This window comes from Hordeum vulgare, chromosome 1H (genome assembly GCF_904849725.1).
Source record: "Hordeum vulgare subsp. vulgare chromosome 1H, MorexV3_pseudomolecules_assembly, whole genome shotgun sequence".
In the NCBI taxonomy this organism is placed as follows: Eukaryota; Viridiplantae; Streptophyta; class Magnoliopsida; order Poales; family Poaceae; genus Hordeum; species Hordeum vulgare.
Window position 1 is genome coordinate 418,228,627 of NC_058518.1, and position 17,085 is coordinate 418,245,711.

Sequence of the window (17,085 nt, forward strand, 5' to 3'; positions counted from 1 at the left end):
GTGACACTCAACACAATGGAAAGAGCGTTTGTTCATCATATGTGAGGCAATCAAGTCAAGCAAGTAGAATTAATGGCGTGTGGAATATGTGAAGAAATGACATTGTTGCAACCTAGAATATTATAGGAGCAAGTAATCCACACATTGGATGCAACACACAAGGTATATATGTTATGATGCATGGAAAGATGGCAATCATGACTGAAAGCAATATCTCTAACATGTGTGCAAATAGGTGGTCCAAGATGACCAATAAATGTCATGGTGCAATCAACACAAGTAGGATGATCCACAATATCCATGATCAAGAAGGATGTCACCTCAAAAGCGTGTCCTTGTGTGTCCTTTACAATGCCGAAACACAAGCAAGTGCGATGTAGAAACGTGTCACTCCAAAGTCGCTCGCTTTCAAGAGCTCGAATGGTCAACTCACGTGAAGTGGAAGTTGACATGTAGTCTAAGTATCCTACACATGCACAAACAAAAAGAAAGAATGGATATGCATGCTAGATCAACACATTCAACATGGCCTTCCACCACAAGACCACAAGGGCAAGGGAAAGCTTCAGGAGGAAATTGACTTATTTGAGGAATAGCAAGTAATATCTCCACCAAGCTTGCAAATGCACATAAAAGTACGAGAATCAAGTGACATGTGAGATGCAAGGCATGGGTCACAAATGCATGGAAAGGGCATATAGATGAGCATATCATGCAAAGTGAACATGACAATATGGGAAATGATATATAATGTACAATAACCCATAACCATGTGAGGTCCGTGTAGAAAAAATGCACAAAGTCTTTGCACAATGTGGGTGGGTGGATGGTAAGCACTCCATGCATGGTGGTGCACATCTTCATTGCTCTCTAGAGCTTGTTTCGTTAACTCATGCACTTGCGAGGTTGACGGGGAATCATGTGTACCGACACAACAAGTAGACACACGAAACAAAGTGTGTGCGTGGTAAATGTATACATGATCCATCATGATGTGTATGTGCGCATGAGAGTTAGCACAAGGTAAACAATTCTCAAATAAATTTGAGGCATGGTATAGGAACATGTCATCCATCATGAAAGAATATATATTATTTATAACATGATGTGGACACAAATTGAGAATACAAGTATATGACACGTCAATAGCATTTTTGTTCATGGGAAGTATATTGTGCACACATTTATTGGAAACATGCAATGGATGGGATGGGTGAAAAATGTCCTAACTTGTTTGAGGAAACTATGGGGAATAGAAGAAGCATAATATGGATAATATGGACAACATCCAAAACAATTCATATCCAAAGCATGGTGGTTATGGCATGGCATGCGTGAACAATTTCGTAAATGATGCAAAGGAAGCATGACAATATCATCACAAGAAAAGCAAATGACAATAACCATGGGCTTGTCATCTATGCCATATGTGCAAATTGGGTTTATTTTAATGGCATATGCATATTTACTATGAGAAGATCACAAATATGCTATATGGGTGATCTCATGCATATCATATGATAAGTCAAGCGGATTGTCAAACATGATGTGACCTAAAGAATTCTCACAAGAAATTCTAAGCAAGATGGCATAAAAATTAATAGAATCCACATGAGAATCTTCAAACTAATCATATACGGGTAATTCATCACATCAGAAAGTCGCATAATCATGAAGTGTGGCAATAGGTGGATCGACATCATGCAAGCAATCAATGTACACATGAGTAGAATATAATTTTCCCTATGTGGTTTTGATGATTGACGACAATGCACTTTGCGGACTAACCATGTGCATTTCTATTTCACATATTATTAGGTAGCATGAGATGGTTTACTTCCCCTAGGTGTTTAAAGAGAAGATGGTTATTTTCTGTCGATTTAGAGTTGGTGTACTTGAGTCGTAAGAAACTTGTACTATCAAGAGGGGGTCCGCTTCAGAAACGTTTGGGTGGAATCATCACGTACACAATCAATTTGCACACTGCCTTTCTTACCGACATATGTAGCTTCTTCCTTCCTTGCCTTAATCTACCCAGAGTCTGATAAGCGGTAGTACCGCTCCACCGATACTACTGCAGTTCAGTGTGGTGTCACTTCCACTTATATTTTGCTCTCTCATGTTGGGACTGTATTCGATCGGTTTTTATGAGCGGAAGTACCTCTCTTGTGATGTTGTGCTCATTACACTGCCCTGCTTCCTCTACCCACACGTGCAGATCAGATTCGAAGTGGAAGTACTGCTCCAGCAGTGTGGTAGTACTGCTCCGGCGGTACTATCGTGACTTTCTACCGCATGAACTACCACTTATATTTTTCTCTCTAGTCTATTTCTTTCTCTGAGCGGAAGTAGAGTGGCTCTAGTGGGCGGGTAGTACCGCTCTGAGATGTACTACCATGCAAAACCTCCTATCTGTCGTTGGTTCTCCCTCTGTGGTAGAGCTAAGCGGAAGTTCCACTAGTGGGAGAGGTAGTACCACTCCGACGGCACTACCACCTCCCTGAGCTCTTTAGTTATAGTAAGTGGGAGTAACTTCCTGCAAGCGGAAGCATCGCTCACCCAAGAGTTACTATCGCTTATGCGTGGGTAGAGTGACTTAATGGTTGGATTCTTATTCCCACTATATAAGTGAGTCTTCTTCCATAAGTTGACCCACCTCTTTTCCCCAAAAATCTCCATTCTTGCTCATAAGATCATTTTCGCTCGATATCCCTCCCTAGACATCAAATCTTGTTGATGCTCTAGGGTTTAGAGGAGAAGGCCTTAATATACACTTCCACCAAGAGAATTTTATTTCCCCCACTAATCCCTTGCGGATCTTGTTATTCTTGGGTCTTTGAGAACCCTAGACAGAATAGGTCACCTCAAAGCCACATTCCACTATGGTGAAGCTTCGTGGTGTTGTTGGGAGCCTCCAATTAAGTTGTGGAGATTGCCCCAACCTTGTTTGTAAAGGTTTGGTTGCCGCCTTCAAGGGCACCACTAGTGGAATCACGACATATCACATTGTGTGAGGGCATGAGGAGAATACGGTGGACCTAGTGGATTCTTGGGGACCATTGTGCCTCCACACCGCTCCAACAGAGACGTACTCCCTCTCAAAGGGAAGGAACTTCGATAACACATCCTCGTCTCCACCGGTTCCATGATACGTCTCCATCGTATCTATAATTTTTTATTGTTCCATGCCAATATTATACAACTTTCACATATTTTTGGCAACATTTTATATGATTTATTGGACTAACATATTGATCCAGTGCCAAGTGTCAGTTCCTATTTGTAGCATGTTGTTTGTTTCACGGAATATCCATATCAAACGAAGTCCAAACACAATAAAACTTATGGGGGATTACTTTAGAATATATGTGATTTTCTAGAGGTGGAATCGACGCAAACGGAGGCCCACAGCCTCCACTAGACACCAGGGCGCGCCTGGGCCCCCTCGCATGTGGTGGTGTCTAGTGGTTACCCCTTAAGTTGGTTGGGGCTCTACTTTGGGCGCAAGGAAACTTATATCCGAAAAAAAATCGTGATAAAATTTCAGCGCATCGGAGTTACGGATCTATGGATATTTAAAAAATGGAGAAGGGCCAAAAAATGGGAACGGGAAACACAAGAGAATAGAGAGGGAGATCCAATCTCGGAGGGGCTCCCACCCCTCCGCTGCCATGGAGGCCATGGACCAGAGGAGGAGATCTCCTCCCATCTAGGGGGAGGCCAAGAAAGAAGAATAAGGAGGGGGGGGGGGGATCTCCCCTTTCTCCCAGTGGCGCGGGAGTGCTATCGAGGCAAGGAGTGTGACGACGATCTGCATCAATAATCTTGCCACCATCAACACCAACTCTCTCGCGCGCTCTATGCAGCGGTGTAACACCTCTTTTCCTGTTGTAACTCTCTACTTAAACATGGTGCTCAACACTACATACTATTTCCCAATGATATGTGGCTATCCTATGATGTTTGATTAGATCCGTTTTGTCCTATGGGCTAATTGGTGAAATTTCTATGATTGGTTTAAATTTCTTGTGGATATGTTGTCGTCCATTGGTTCCCATCATACGAGCACGCGTGTGGATCACACCATAGGGTTAGTTGTATGTTGATAGGACTATGCATTGGAGGGAAAGAGTGACAAAATACTTCTTCCTAACATAGAAATTGATGCATACGGGATTGAAGGGGGACCAATATATATATATATATATATATATATATATATGAATTCTATGGTTGGGTTTTGCCTTAATGAACGTTAGTAGTTCGGATGCTTGCTAATGGTTTCAATCATAAGTGCATAGAATTCCATTTAAGGGATGCCATGTTAGTAGTGGTTTCTCCCACATAAAAACTTGCTATCGGTCTAGTAATGTAGTCAATTGCCTAGGGACAAATCCTTATCTTGTGTTACAAAAAGCTTGCTACTACACTACTATATCTATTATGTTGCAATTTTTTCTAGTTTTATTCTCGCAAAGTACTTCTAGTTTTATTCTTGTTTTAGGTAAATCAAACGTTAAGTGTGCGTAGAGTTGTATTGGTGGTCAATAGAACTTGAGTGAATATTTGTTCTACCTTTATCTCCTCGTTGGGTTGAAACTCTTAAATATCGAAAAAGGCTACAAACGATCCCCCAGACTTGTTGGTTATCACGACCTTTTTCTGGTGTCGTTGCCGGGGAGCAATAGTATGGGGTGAATATTTTTGTGTGTGCTTGTTTGCTTTACCACTAAGTAGTTTTTATTTTTTTTGTTGTTTTCTATCTTTTGTTATGGGTAGGAAACGCAAAATACCAAAAAAATTAGTTGTACCTACCGAAACAATGGTTGAAGAACCACCCAAAATCTATCATACGACTGGAGCTTTTTTACTTGGATCATCTTCGATCCCTATGTGCTCGTGCTGAAACCCCAACTAGTTTAGTTGAGAGCAAATCATTAGATGAGCATGTTTATTATGTGCGACCCGTCTTATATGAAAAAGGGAAACTCTTGTTGCATCATATTAATACTTTGTGTTGCTATGCTTGGAATTTATGCGAAATATTTGATTTTACTTGTTGTTCCGAAGAAAATAAAAAACACCTTACTTATCAATGTGTGTTTAATGATAATGAAATATTCTCTTCTTGTGCCAAGGAGGCCTATTGTGCCTGTCAAAAAAAGGAGGCATGTTGTTATTATGATGTTGAACAAATTGAAGAATTTGTTGCTTTTAAGGGTGCTTATGAAATTGCTTCTTTGATTGAAAAGTATGATGCTACTCTTCACAAATCTAACTTTTTTTATATAATTAAATATTGCTATGAAAACTATGCTTCTAATGCTTATGTTAAAGAATTTATTGAAAGAATGACCGTTGCCTTGGAAGAGAACAATATTTCACAGGAATCGGGGGAAGAAATTGTTGAAAATTTGAGCTCATTGGATGAAAAATATGATGAGGAGAGCGAAGAACAAAAGGAGGAAGAGCAGATTAGCTAACTATGCCCACCTTCAAATGATATTAACTCTTCAACTCATACATTGTTTAATTTCCCTTCGCACATACCGAAGGATGGATGCTGTGATGAATGTTGTGATGAATGCTATGATGATTGCTATGATCCCTTGGATTCATTTCTAATATCCCTTTCTGATGAAATTGATGCTTGCTATGCTTGCGGCCAAGATGCCAATATAAATTATGCTTGTGAATATGAACTTGCTATAGTTCCTTATGTTAAGCATGAAATTGTTGCTATTGCACCCACACATGATAGTCCTATTATAATTTTGAATTCTCCCAACTACACTATTTTGGAGAAGTTTGCTCTTATTAAGGATTATATTGATGGTTGCGTTTTACCATTAAACATTATGATTTTGATGGATATAATATGCATATGCTTGCTTCTCCTACTTGCAATTATTATGAGAGAGGAACTACATCTCCACCTCTTTATGTTTCCAACACGATAAAATTGCAAGAAACTACTTATGCTATGTACCCGCCTTTACTTTGTGTGAATGACTTGTCTTTTATGGCATGCCAGTGCATAGGAAGAGAGTTAGACTTCGTTGTCACATGATATATATCACTTTATGCTCACTACTTAATTACAAATAATTGTTAATTAAAATTGGCTTTGATATACCTTGGGATCCGTGTGGATCAATTACTTGAGCACTTTATGCCTAGCTTAATGATTTAAAGAAAGCGCTGCCAGGGAGACAACCGAGAAGTTTTAGAGAGTCATTTATTTCTGTTTTGTGATTTTAAAATTTTTAAAAACAGAAAAAGTGGGGAACTTAAAACTTTTTCAAAAAGAGAAGTGAAAGTGAGAAGGACGAGCATTGTTGAAGTGGGGGCTAGCCTTGAACTTTGTTCATGCCCATGGAAACATTGTGAATCTTGATTATAGAAACTTTTCAACAAAAAATAATTATCCCCTTTTACAAATCCACTGTATTATAAAAATAATGTGCCAAGATTTGCCTTTAGGATGATTAGATTGCTTGTTAGTATGTGCGGTGCAAAAACACAAACTTTGGCTGTAGTGCGTGAATTTACATTTTTTTTACTGGAATGTCGAAAGTTTCTTAAATTTTTACACAGTAATTCTATGCAAATTGTTTATTTAGTCCTAGTTTTTCATAATTGATTAAGTTATAGAAGTATGGTCAATGTTCAGATTACTACAGACTGTCCTGTTTTTGACAGATTCTATTTTTGGTGCATTGCTTTGCTCATTTTGATGAAACTATAGATTGTATTGGTGGTATAAGCCATGGAGAAGTTATATTACAGTATCTATAATGCAAAAAAATATATTAATTGGTAGGCAACAATACTTAAGGTAGTAAATTGCATTATTATACTAACGGATCTCATGAGTTTTCTGTTAAGTTTTGTGTGGATGAAGTGTTCGAAGTTCGAGGAGGTCTTGATATGAGGAGATGGAGGAGAGGCAAGAGTTAAAGCTTGGGGATGGCCAAGGCACCCCAAGTAAATATCCAAGGACAATCAAGTGTCTAAGCTTGGGTATGCCCCGGAAGGCATCCCCTCTTTCTTCAACAAGTATCGGTATGTTTTCGTCATCGTTTTGTTCACGTGATATGCGTAAATCTTGGAGGGTCTTTTGTATTTAGTTTTCACTTTTGTTTTATGCAACATCCTGGTATGAGATATTCCATGGTTGATTTATATAATTCTCGTTGCACTACAGTTATATCTTTTGAGTATGCATTTATAGAATGCTTCATGTGCTTCACTTAGGATGTGTTCAGTTGGTGGAACCAAGTGGAACGGACAGGTCGGTTCCGTCCCAAAGGCACATTCATGTGTTTAGATTGATAGAGGAACCGGAACCAGTCGATTCCATGGAACGACATATTCCCTGGATATGTCGTTCCACGCGCTCTCTTCAAATCGAGCGGACCATGCGAAACCGGTTGCGTCTTATCATCCGCTGCAGTTGCTGGTCCGCTGCATCTGCTCGCCCGTGTACGCCACCGCTGCCGCTCGTCCTCGTGCGCCGGTGCTGCCGCTTGTCCACGTGCACGGCCGCGCTGCTCGTCCACGTTCGCTGCCGCCGCTGCTCGTCCGCATGCGCCGCCGTCTCTACCACTTGGTTTAAGTGTGCCGTGGGGAGAGGGGGAGTCGTTCTTCTCCTAAGAACCATTCCTTTCTACCTTGTTCCATTTTGACCGAACACCAAGATGGAACCATTCCATTCTTGAGGAATGGAATGATTCCATGACAGTCCACTTGGTCCCCCAAGTGAACACATCATTATATCATTTGAAGTTTGGATTGCCTGTTTCTCTACATATAGAAAACCGTTATTTGTAGATTGCTCTTCTGCTTCACTTATATTTATTAGAGCATGATATTTTTTAGAATGAATTAATCTCTCATGCTTCACTTATATCTATTTAAAGAGTCAAAAGGAATTGCTCATTTACATGGTTAGTCATAAAATCCTACATTAAACTTGAAGATCACTGAGCATGATATGTTTGATTCCTTGGAATAGTTTTGCGACATTAAGATAGTAATATGTGGTGGCACTAGTTGATGATTGTGGATTATTAAGAATATTGATGTGAAGGTTTGTGATTCTCGAAGCATGCACGTATACTCTCTGGTTATGCGATGAGGTTGGAGCATAATTTATCCTTGATTGAAATCCTTTGTGCTGTTATAATCGAAGCCACGCGATGGTTAATTCCTCACAACCCTCTCCATAGGGGCATGCGAATAGTGCTTTTCTTCGAGAGAGCTAATAAAATCTTTCAATAAGTATGTGAGTTCTTCGTCGCTAATGTGAATCCATGGATATACGAACTCTTACCTTTCCGCAATTTGCTAGCCTCTACAGTACCGTGCATTGCCGTTTCTCACCTCAAGAGTCGGTGCAAACTTTGCACGTGCACCCAAACCCCGTGATATGATATGCTCTATCAGACATAAGCCTTATTATATCTTCCTCAAAATAGGCACCATACCTACCTATTATGGCATTTCCATATCCATTCCGAGATATATTGCCATGCAACTTCCACCGCTTCCGTTTTGATGACTTGAGCATTCATTGTCATATTGATTTACGTGATTGTAAGATATCTAGCATGGTATTTCCTTGGCTTGTACGTTTTTTATGTACGTGCTATGCTAGATCATTGCACATCCTGGTACACTACCAGAGGCATTCATATAGAATCATACTTTGTTCCGGGTATCGAGTTGTAAGTAAATAAAAGTGTGATGATCATCATTATTAGAGCATTGTCTTAGTGAGGAAAGGATGATGGAGACTATGATTCCCCCACAAGTCGGGATGAGATTCCAGACAAAAAAAAGGAAAAAAAGAGAAACAAAAAAAGAAAAAAAGAGAAAGAAAGAAAAAAAGAGAGAAGGGGCATGCTAATTGCACACTTGTGCTTCAAAGTAGCACCATGTTTTTCATGTGGAGATTCTCCTATGTTGTCACTTTTATATACTATTGGGAATTTTTCATTATAGAGTTTGATGCACACCCACTTAGTTTTCATATTGAGCTTCCATACACTTATAGCTCTAGTGCATCCGTTGAATGGCAATCCCTACTCCTCGCATTGATATATATTAATGGGCACCTCCATAGCCCGTTGATATGTCGAGTTGATGCGAGATTTTCTTATTCACTTTTACCCCTTTGAAACCTACCACCATATTCCATTCCACCTTTATGCTATATTCATGGTTCACGCTCATGTATTGAGTAAGTAATAAAAAGTTGAAGCGTGTTAAAAAGTACGATCCAATTACTTGAATTGACACCGGGGTGCTCATGATTTATACCTTATGCTAGGAAGACCAAGCATGACAAGCTATATGGTTTTATAGGGACAACATTCTTCAAGCATTGTTATTTTCAAAGGACATGATTGTTTACTAGTAAACCTGAGTATGGATGTCTTTTTGTTAAATGACAGACTATTTCCTTGAATCACTTGTATCTTAATATTCACGCCATAATTAGATATATGATCAAGATTATGCTAGGTAGCATTCCACATAAAAGTATCTTTTTTATCATTTACCTACTCGAGGACGAGCATGAATTAAAGTTGGGGATGCTGATACGTCTCCATCGTATCTATATTTTTTGATTGTTCCATGCCAATATTATACAACTTTCACATATTTTTGGCAACATTTTATATGATTTATAGGACAACCATATTGATCCAGTGCCAAGTGCTAGTTCCTATTTGCTGCATGTTTTTTGTTTCACATAGTATCCATACCAAATGAAGCCCAAACACGATAAACTTTTTCCGGCGGATTAATTTGGAATATATGTGATTTTTGGGAGGTGGAATCAATGCAAATGGAGGCCCACAACCTCCACTAGACACCAGGGCACGCCTGGGCCTCTAGTGGGTGGTGGTGTCTTGTGGGCACCCCTTAAGTCGGTTGGGGCTCTACTTTGGGCACATGGAATCTTATATCCGTAAAAATTGTGTTAAAATAATAGCACAATCAGAGTTAGGGATCTTCAAATATGTAAGAAATGATGAAGGGATAGAAAACGGGGACGCGAAACAGAAGAGAATAGAGAAATAGATCCAATCTCGGAGGGGCTCCTACCACTCCGCCGCTATGGAGGCCATGGAAGAGAGGGGGAACTCTCCTCCCATCTAGGGGGAGGCTAATGAAGAATAAGAAGGAGGGGGCTCTGTCCCCCTCTCTCTGAGTGGCACCGGAGTGCTCCGGGGCAAGGAGCCTGACGACGATCTACATTAACAATCTTGCCGCCGTCAACACCAACCCTCTATTCCCCTATATGCAGTGGTGTAGCACCTCTTTTATTGATGTAACTCTCTGATGACCCACAAGTATAGGGTATCAATCGTAGTCCTTTCAATAAGTAAGAGTGTCGAACCCAACGAGGAGCAGAAGGATCTGGCAAGTGGTTTTCAGCAAGGTAAAATCTGTAGGCACTGAAATTGTCGGTAACAAGTGATTGTGTGGTGAGATGATTCGTAGCAAGCAACAAGTAACAAAAGTAGCAACGGTGCAGCAAAGTGGCCCAATCCCTTTTGTAGCAAGGGACAAGCCTGGACAAAGTCTTATAGGAGGAAAAATGCTCCGGAGGACACACGGGAATTTCTGTCATGCTAGTTTCATCATGTTCATATGATTCGCGTTCGTTACTTTGATAGTTCGATATGTGGGTGGACCGGCGCTTGGGTACTGCACTTACTTGGACAAGCATCCCACTTATGATTAACCCCTCTCGCAAGCATCCGCAACTACGAAAGAAGAATTAAGACAAAGTCTAACCATAGAATTAAACTAGTGGATCCAAATCAGCCCCTTACGAAGCAACGCATAAACTAGGGTTTAAGCTTCTGTCACTCTAGCAACCCATCATGTACTTACTACTTCCCAATGCCTTCCTCTAGGCCCAAATAATGGTGAAGTGTTATGTAGTCGACGTTCACATAACACCACTAGAGGAAAAACAACATACAACACATCAAAATATCGAACGAATACCAAAAAGCACATGACTACTATTAGCATGACTTATCCCATGTCCTCAGGAACAAAAGTAACTACTCACAAAGCATAATAATATTCATGACCAGAGAGGTAATGAGTAGCATCAAGGATCTGAACGTAAACTCTTCCACCAAGTAATCCAACTAGCATCAACTACAAAGAGTAATTAACACTACTAGCAACCTTACAAGTACCAATCGGAGTCGCGAGATGGAGACTGGTTACAAGTGATGAACTAGGGTTTGGAGATGAGATGGTGGTGATGAAGATGTTGATGGTGACGAGTCCCCTCCGATGAGAGGAGTGTTGGTGATAACGATGGCGACGATTTCCCCCTCTGGGAGGGAAGTTTCCCCGGCAGGATCGTCCTGTCGGAGCTCTAGATTGGTTCTGCTCAAGTTCCGCCTCGTGGCGGCGGCGAATCCATGAAAAAGCTGCTCCCTGACTTTTTCCTGGACGAAACCCTTCATATAGCAAAAGAGGGGGGCCAGTGGGCCAGCAGGCTGCCCACAAGCCCTCATGGCACGACCTAGGGGGTGGCCGCATCGTGCAGGCTTGTGGCCACCTGCACGCGCCCCTCTGGCACTTCTTCGGCCCAGTTTTTGTTATAAATCCAGAAAAAAATCCTCGTTGATTTTTACGGCGTTTGGAGTTGCGTAGAATAGGTATCTCAACTTTGCACCACTTTTAGGTCAGAATTCGAGTTGCCGTCATTCTCCCTCTTCATGTAAACCTTGCAAAATAAGAGAGAAAAGGCATAAGTATTGTACCGTGAAGTGAAATAATAGCCCAAGAAGCGATAAATATCAACATGAAAACATGATGCAAAATGGACGTATCAAAACCCCCAAGCTTAGACCTCGCTTGTCCTCAAGCGAAAGCCTAGCTCAATAAATAGGTCCACATGTTTAGGGAGAGAGGTGTCGACAAAACAAGATACGAACATGCATGCATCATGATCAAGATCAGAATAGCAATACCAACATATAATCTCTCATGCTAAAGTGATAATTCCTTCACAAAGTAAAGCATGTATCAAGAACCTTACTGAGAAGTAACAACCGATAGCCTTTAGTCATTGAAGCAATTGCAATTTATCACAACATCAGAAAGAGTCAAATAAGAGCTTATAAAGCAAATCCACATACTCAATCATTCTTTCATTCTCTACAATTGCTACAACTCACGTGGTACTCATGAGATCAAAGTTTCAGCTGGACACAGAGAAAGATAGGGGCTTATAGTTTTGCCTCCCAACTGCTTACCTCAAGGGTAATGTCAACAATAATAATTCATGAATACTTACCTCCAAGTTGACATATGAATATAGATCTTTCCCAAGCATATGATGGTAGCCAAGACAAAGGTGAAAAAGGGAATTGGTGAAGATCACCATGACTCTTTCAAGGGAAAAAAGTAAAGGTACAAGATAGGCCCTTCGCAGAGGGAAGCAGAGGTTGTCATGCGCTTTTGAGGTTTGGATGCGTGTCCTCTTAGTGCGGAGGAATGTCACTTTATATTGCCTCCTGTGATAAAGGACTTTATTATGCAGTCTGTCGCTTTTATGTCTTCCTCATCACAGGTTCGTACAAAGCTTATTTTCCACACACTAATAGATCATACATATTAGAGAGCAATTTTTATTGCTTGCACCGATGACAACTTACTTGAGGGATCTTATTCAATCCATAGGTAGGTATGGTGGACTCACATGGCAAAACTTGTTGATGGTTTATGGATGCACAAGTAGTACCTCTACTTGGTGCGGGAGTTTTGGCTAATATGAGGTGGAAGCAATCGTCACATGCTAAGGGATCTCTAATCATATAACATTGTTCAGAGCCAAGCAAACACAATTCATTATGCTGTCTTGCTTGTCCAACATCTACTTCTAGGCATGGAATAGTTTAGTGAGTGTTCACAATCATAGATGGTGTCAGAGATGATATATTTATATGTGAACCTCTCCTTCTTTATCACTTCCTATTAATCGCAACCATGACCAAGGTCTATGTTTGCCTACTGATACGTCCATTTTGCATCATGCTTTCATGTTGATATTTATTGCTTTTTGGGCTGTTATATTACTTGTGGTACCATATTTATGCCTTTTCTATCTTATTTTGCAAGGTTTATTTGAAGAGGGAGAATTCAGGCAACTGGAATTCTAGACTCGAAAAGGAGCAAATCCTAGTCCACTATTCTGCACATCTCCAAAGGCCCTGAAAAGTTACGTGGATTTTTTGGGATTATATAAAAAATACTGGGCAAAAGAACTACCGGAGGGGGGCTACCAGGGCGCCACAAGCCGTGACACCGAAACCCCCTGGTGGCGGAGTGGGGGCTTGTGGGCTCCCTGACGGCCCACTAGCCCCCCCTCTTTTGCTATATGAAGCGTCCTGGTCTGGAAAAAATCATACGGGAGCTTTTTCGTGGTTTCGCCGCCGCCACGAGGCGGAACTTGAGCAGATCCAATCTAGAGCTCCGGCACGACGATCCTGCCGGGGAAACTTCCCTCCCGGAGGGGGAAATCGTTGCACCATCTCTTGTAACCAATCTTCGTCTCGCAACTCCGATTGGTACTTGTAAGGTTGCTAGTAGTGTTGATTACTCTTTGTAGTTGATGCTAGTTAGATTACTTGGTGGAAGAGTTTATGTTCAGATCCTTGAAGCTATTCATTACACCTCTGGTCATGATTATGATTATGTTTCGTGAGTAGTTACTTTTGTTCCTCAGGACATGGGATAAGTCATGCTGATAATAGTCATGTGAATTTGATATTCGTTCGGTATTTTGATATGTTGTATGTTGTTTTTCCTCTAGTGGTGTTATGTGAATGTCGACTACATAACACTTCACCATATTTGGGCCTAGAGGAAGGCATTGGGGAGTAGTAAGTAGATGATGGGTTGCTGGAGTGACAGAAGCTTAAACCCCAGTCTATGCGTTGCTTCGTAAGGGGCTGATTTGGATCCACTAGTTTAATGCTATGGTTAGACTTTGTCTTAATTCTTGTTTTGTAGTTGCGGATGCTTGCGAGAGAGGTTAATCATAAGTGGGATGCTTTTCCAAGTAAGGGCAGTACCCAAGGGCCGGTCCACCCACATATTAAACTATCAAAGTAACGAGCGCGAATCATATGAACATGATGAAACTAGCATGACAGAAAATCCCGTGTGTCCTCAGGAGCGTTTTTCCTCCTATAAGACTTTGTTCAGGCTTGTCCTTTGCTACAAAAGGGATTGGGCCACTTGCTGCACCGTTGCTACTACTTGTTACTTGTTACTCTTTGCTTGCTATGTTTTACCTCGCTACACAATCACTTGTTACCGCTACTTTCAGTGCTTACAGTTATTACCTTGCTGAAATCCGTTTATCAGAGCCTTCTGCTCCTCGTTGGGTTCGACACTCTTACTTATCAAAAGCACTACGATTGATCCCCTATACTTGTGGGTCATCAAGACTCTTTTCTGGCGCCGTTGCCGGGGAGTGAAGTGCCTTTGGTAAGTGGAAATTGGTAAGGAAACATTTATATACTGTGCTGAAATTTATTGTCACTTGTCACTATGGAAACTGTTCCTTTGAGGAGTTTGTTCGGGGAATCTTCACCGCGAACGGAAGCACGAGGAGTTGTTCCTCAACCTGAGGTACCTACTGAAAATATCTTTTATGAAATTCCTTCGGGTATGCTTGAGAAACTGTTGGCTAATCCTTTCACAGGAGATGGATCTTCACATCCAGACTTGCATCTGATCTATGTAGATGAAGTTTGTGGTTTATTTAAGCTTGCAGGTTTGCCCGAGGATGAGGTAAAGAAGAAAGTCTTTCCTTTATCTTTGAAGGATAAGGCGTTGACATGGTATAGGCTATGTGATGATACCGGATCATGGGGCTACAATCGGTTGAAATTGGAATTTCATCAAAAGTTCTATCCTATGCATTTAGTACATCGTGATTGTAACTTTATTTATAACTTTTGGCCTCGTGACAGGGAAAGCATAGGTCAAGCTTGGGGGAGGCTTAAACCAATGCTATATTCATGCCCCAATCATGAGCTCTCGAGAGAAATCATCACTCAAAACTTTTATGCTCGGCTTTCTCATGAAGATCGTACCATGCTTGACACTTCTTGTACCAGTTCTTTTATGAAGAAGGATATCGATCACAAGTGGAATTTATTGGAAAGAATCAAACGCAACTCTGAAGATTGGGAGCTGGAGGAAGGTAAAGAGTCAGCTATGAATTTCCAGTTTGATTGCGTTAAATCTTTTGTTGAGACAAACACTTCTAGAGATTTTAGTGCTAAGTATGGACTTGACTCTGAGATAGTAGCTTCTCTATGTGAATCTTTTGCTTCTCATGTTGATCTTCCCAAAGAGAAGTGGTTTAAATATCATCCTCCTATAGAAAGCAACATAGCCAAAACCAATCTAGTTGAGGAGAAAGTCATTGCTTTTAGTGATCCTGTTGTTCCTTGTGCTTACAGTGAGAAACCACCATACCCTGCTAGGATAAAGGACTATTCTAAAGCTCCAACTGTGAGGGTTACATTAGACCACTTGCACCCCTTGAGGAGATTAGAGTTGAACCTAGTGTTGCTATTATCAAAGATCTCTTAACCAAAGACATTGATGGGCATGTTATCAAATTCTGTGAGAACTCCGCTAGAATTGCTAAACCTCACGTGAAAGACAAACACGGACCTGTAGTTGGCCTGCCCGTTGTTTCTGTTAAGATAGGAGATCACTGTTACCATGGTTTATGTGATATGGGAGCTAGTGTTAGTGCAATGCCCCATTCTCTATATGATGAAATCAAAGATGAGATTGCACCTCCTGAGTTAGAACCCATTGATGTCACAATTACGCTAGCTAATAGAGACACTATCTGCCCTCTGGGAATATTGAGAGACGTAGAAGTCCTGTGTGGTAAGACGAAGTATCCTACTTATTTCCTCGTCCTTGGTACTGCTCAAGACAGCTTTTGTCCGATCATATTTGGTAGACCCTTTCTCAACACTGTCAATGCTCACATTGATTGCATTAAGCATACCGTCACTATTAGGTTCGAGGGTGTGTCGCATGAATTTAACTTCTCCAACTTTGGAAGACAACCCCTTGAAAGAGAGTCGTCTGGTAGGGATGAAATCATTGCTCTTGCGTCTATTTCCGTACCTCCTACGGATCCTTTAGAGCAATATCTGCTTGAGCATGAAAATGATATGCATATGGAGGAGAGAGATGAGATAGATAAAATTGTCTTAGAATAATATCCTATTCTCAAGAATAATCTGCCTGTTGAACTACTTGGGGATCCTCCCCCACCAAAGGGCGATCCTGTGTTCGAGCTTAAACAGTTGCCTGATACTCTTAAGTATGCCTATCTTGATGAGAAGGAGATATATCCTGTCATTATTAGTGCTCTCCTCTCAGAGCACGAAGATAAGAAGTTACTAAGAACTCTGAGGAAGCACCGTGCTGCTATTGGATATACTCTTGATGATCTTAAGGGTATTAGTCCTACTCTATGTTAGCACAAGATTAAAACTGATCCTGACTTTAAACCAGTTGTTGATAATCAAAGGAGATTGAATCCTAAGATGAAAGAGGTTGTTAGAAAAGAAATATTAAAGCTTCTGGAAGCAGGAATCATTTATCCTGTTGCTCATAGTGATTGGGTAAGTCCAGTACATTGCGTACCTAAGAAGGGAGGTATTACCGTCGTTCCTAATGATAAGGATGAACTAATCCCACAAAGGATTATTACCGGCTATAGAATGGTGATAGACTTCCGGAAACTGAACAAGGCAACCAGGAAAGATCATTATCCTTTGCTGTTTATCGACCAAATGCTAGAAAGGCTATCAAAACACAAACACTTTTGCTTTCTAGACGGTTATTCAGGTTTCTCGCAAATACCCGTTGCACAATCTGATCAAGAGAAAACCACTTTCACCTGCCCTTTTGGTACCTTTGCCTATAGACGTATGCCTTTTGGCTTATGCAATGCACTTGCCACCTTCCAAAGATGTATGATGGCTATATACTCTG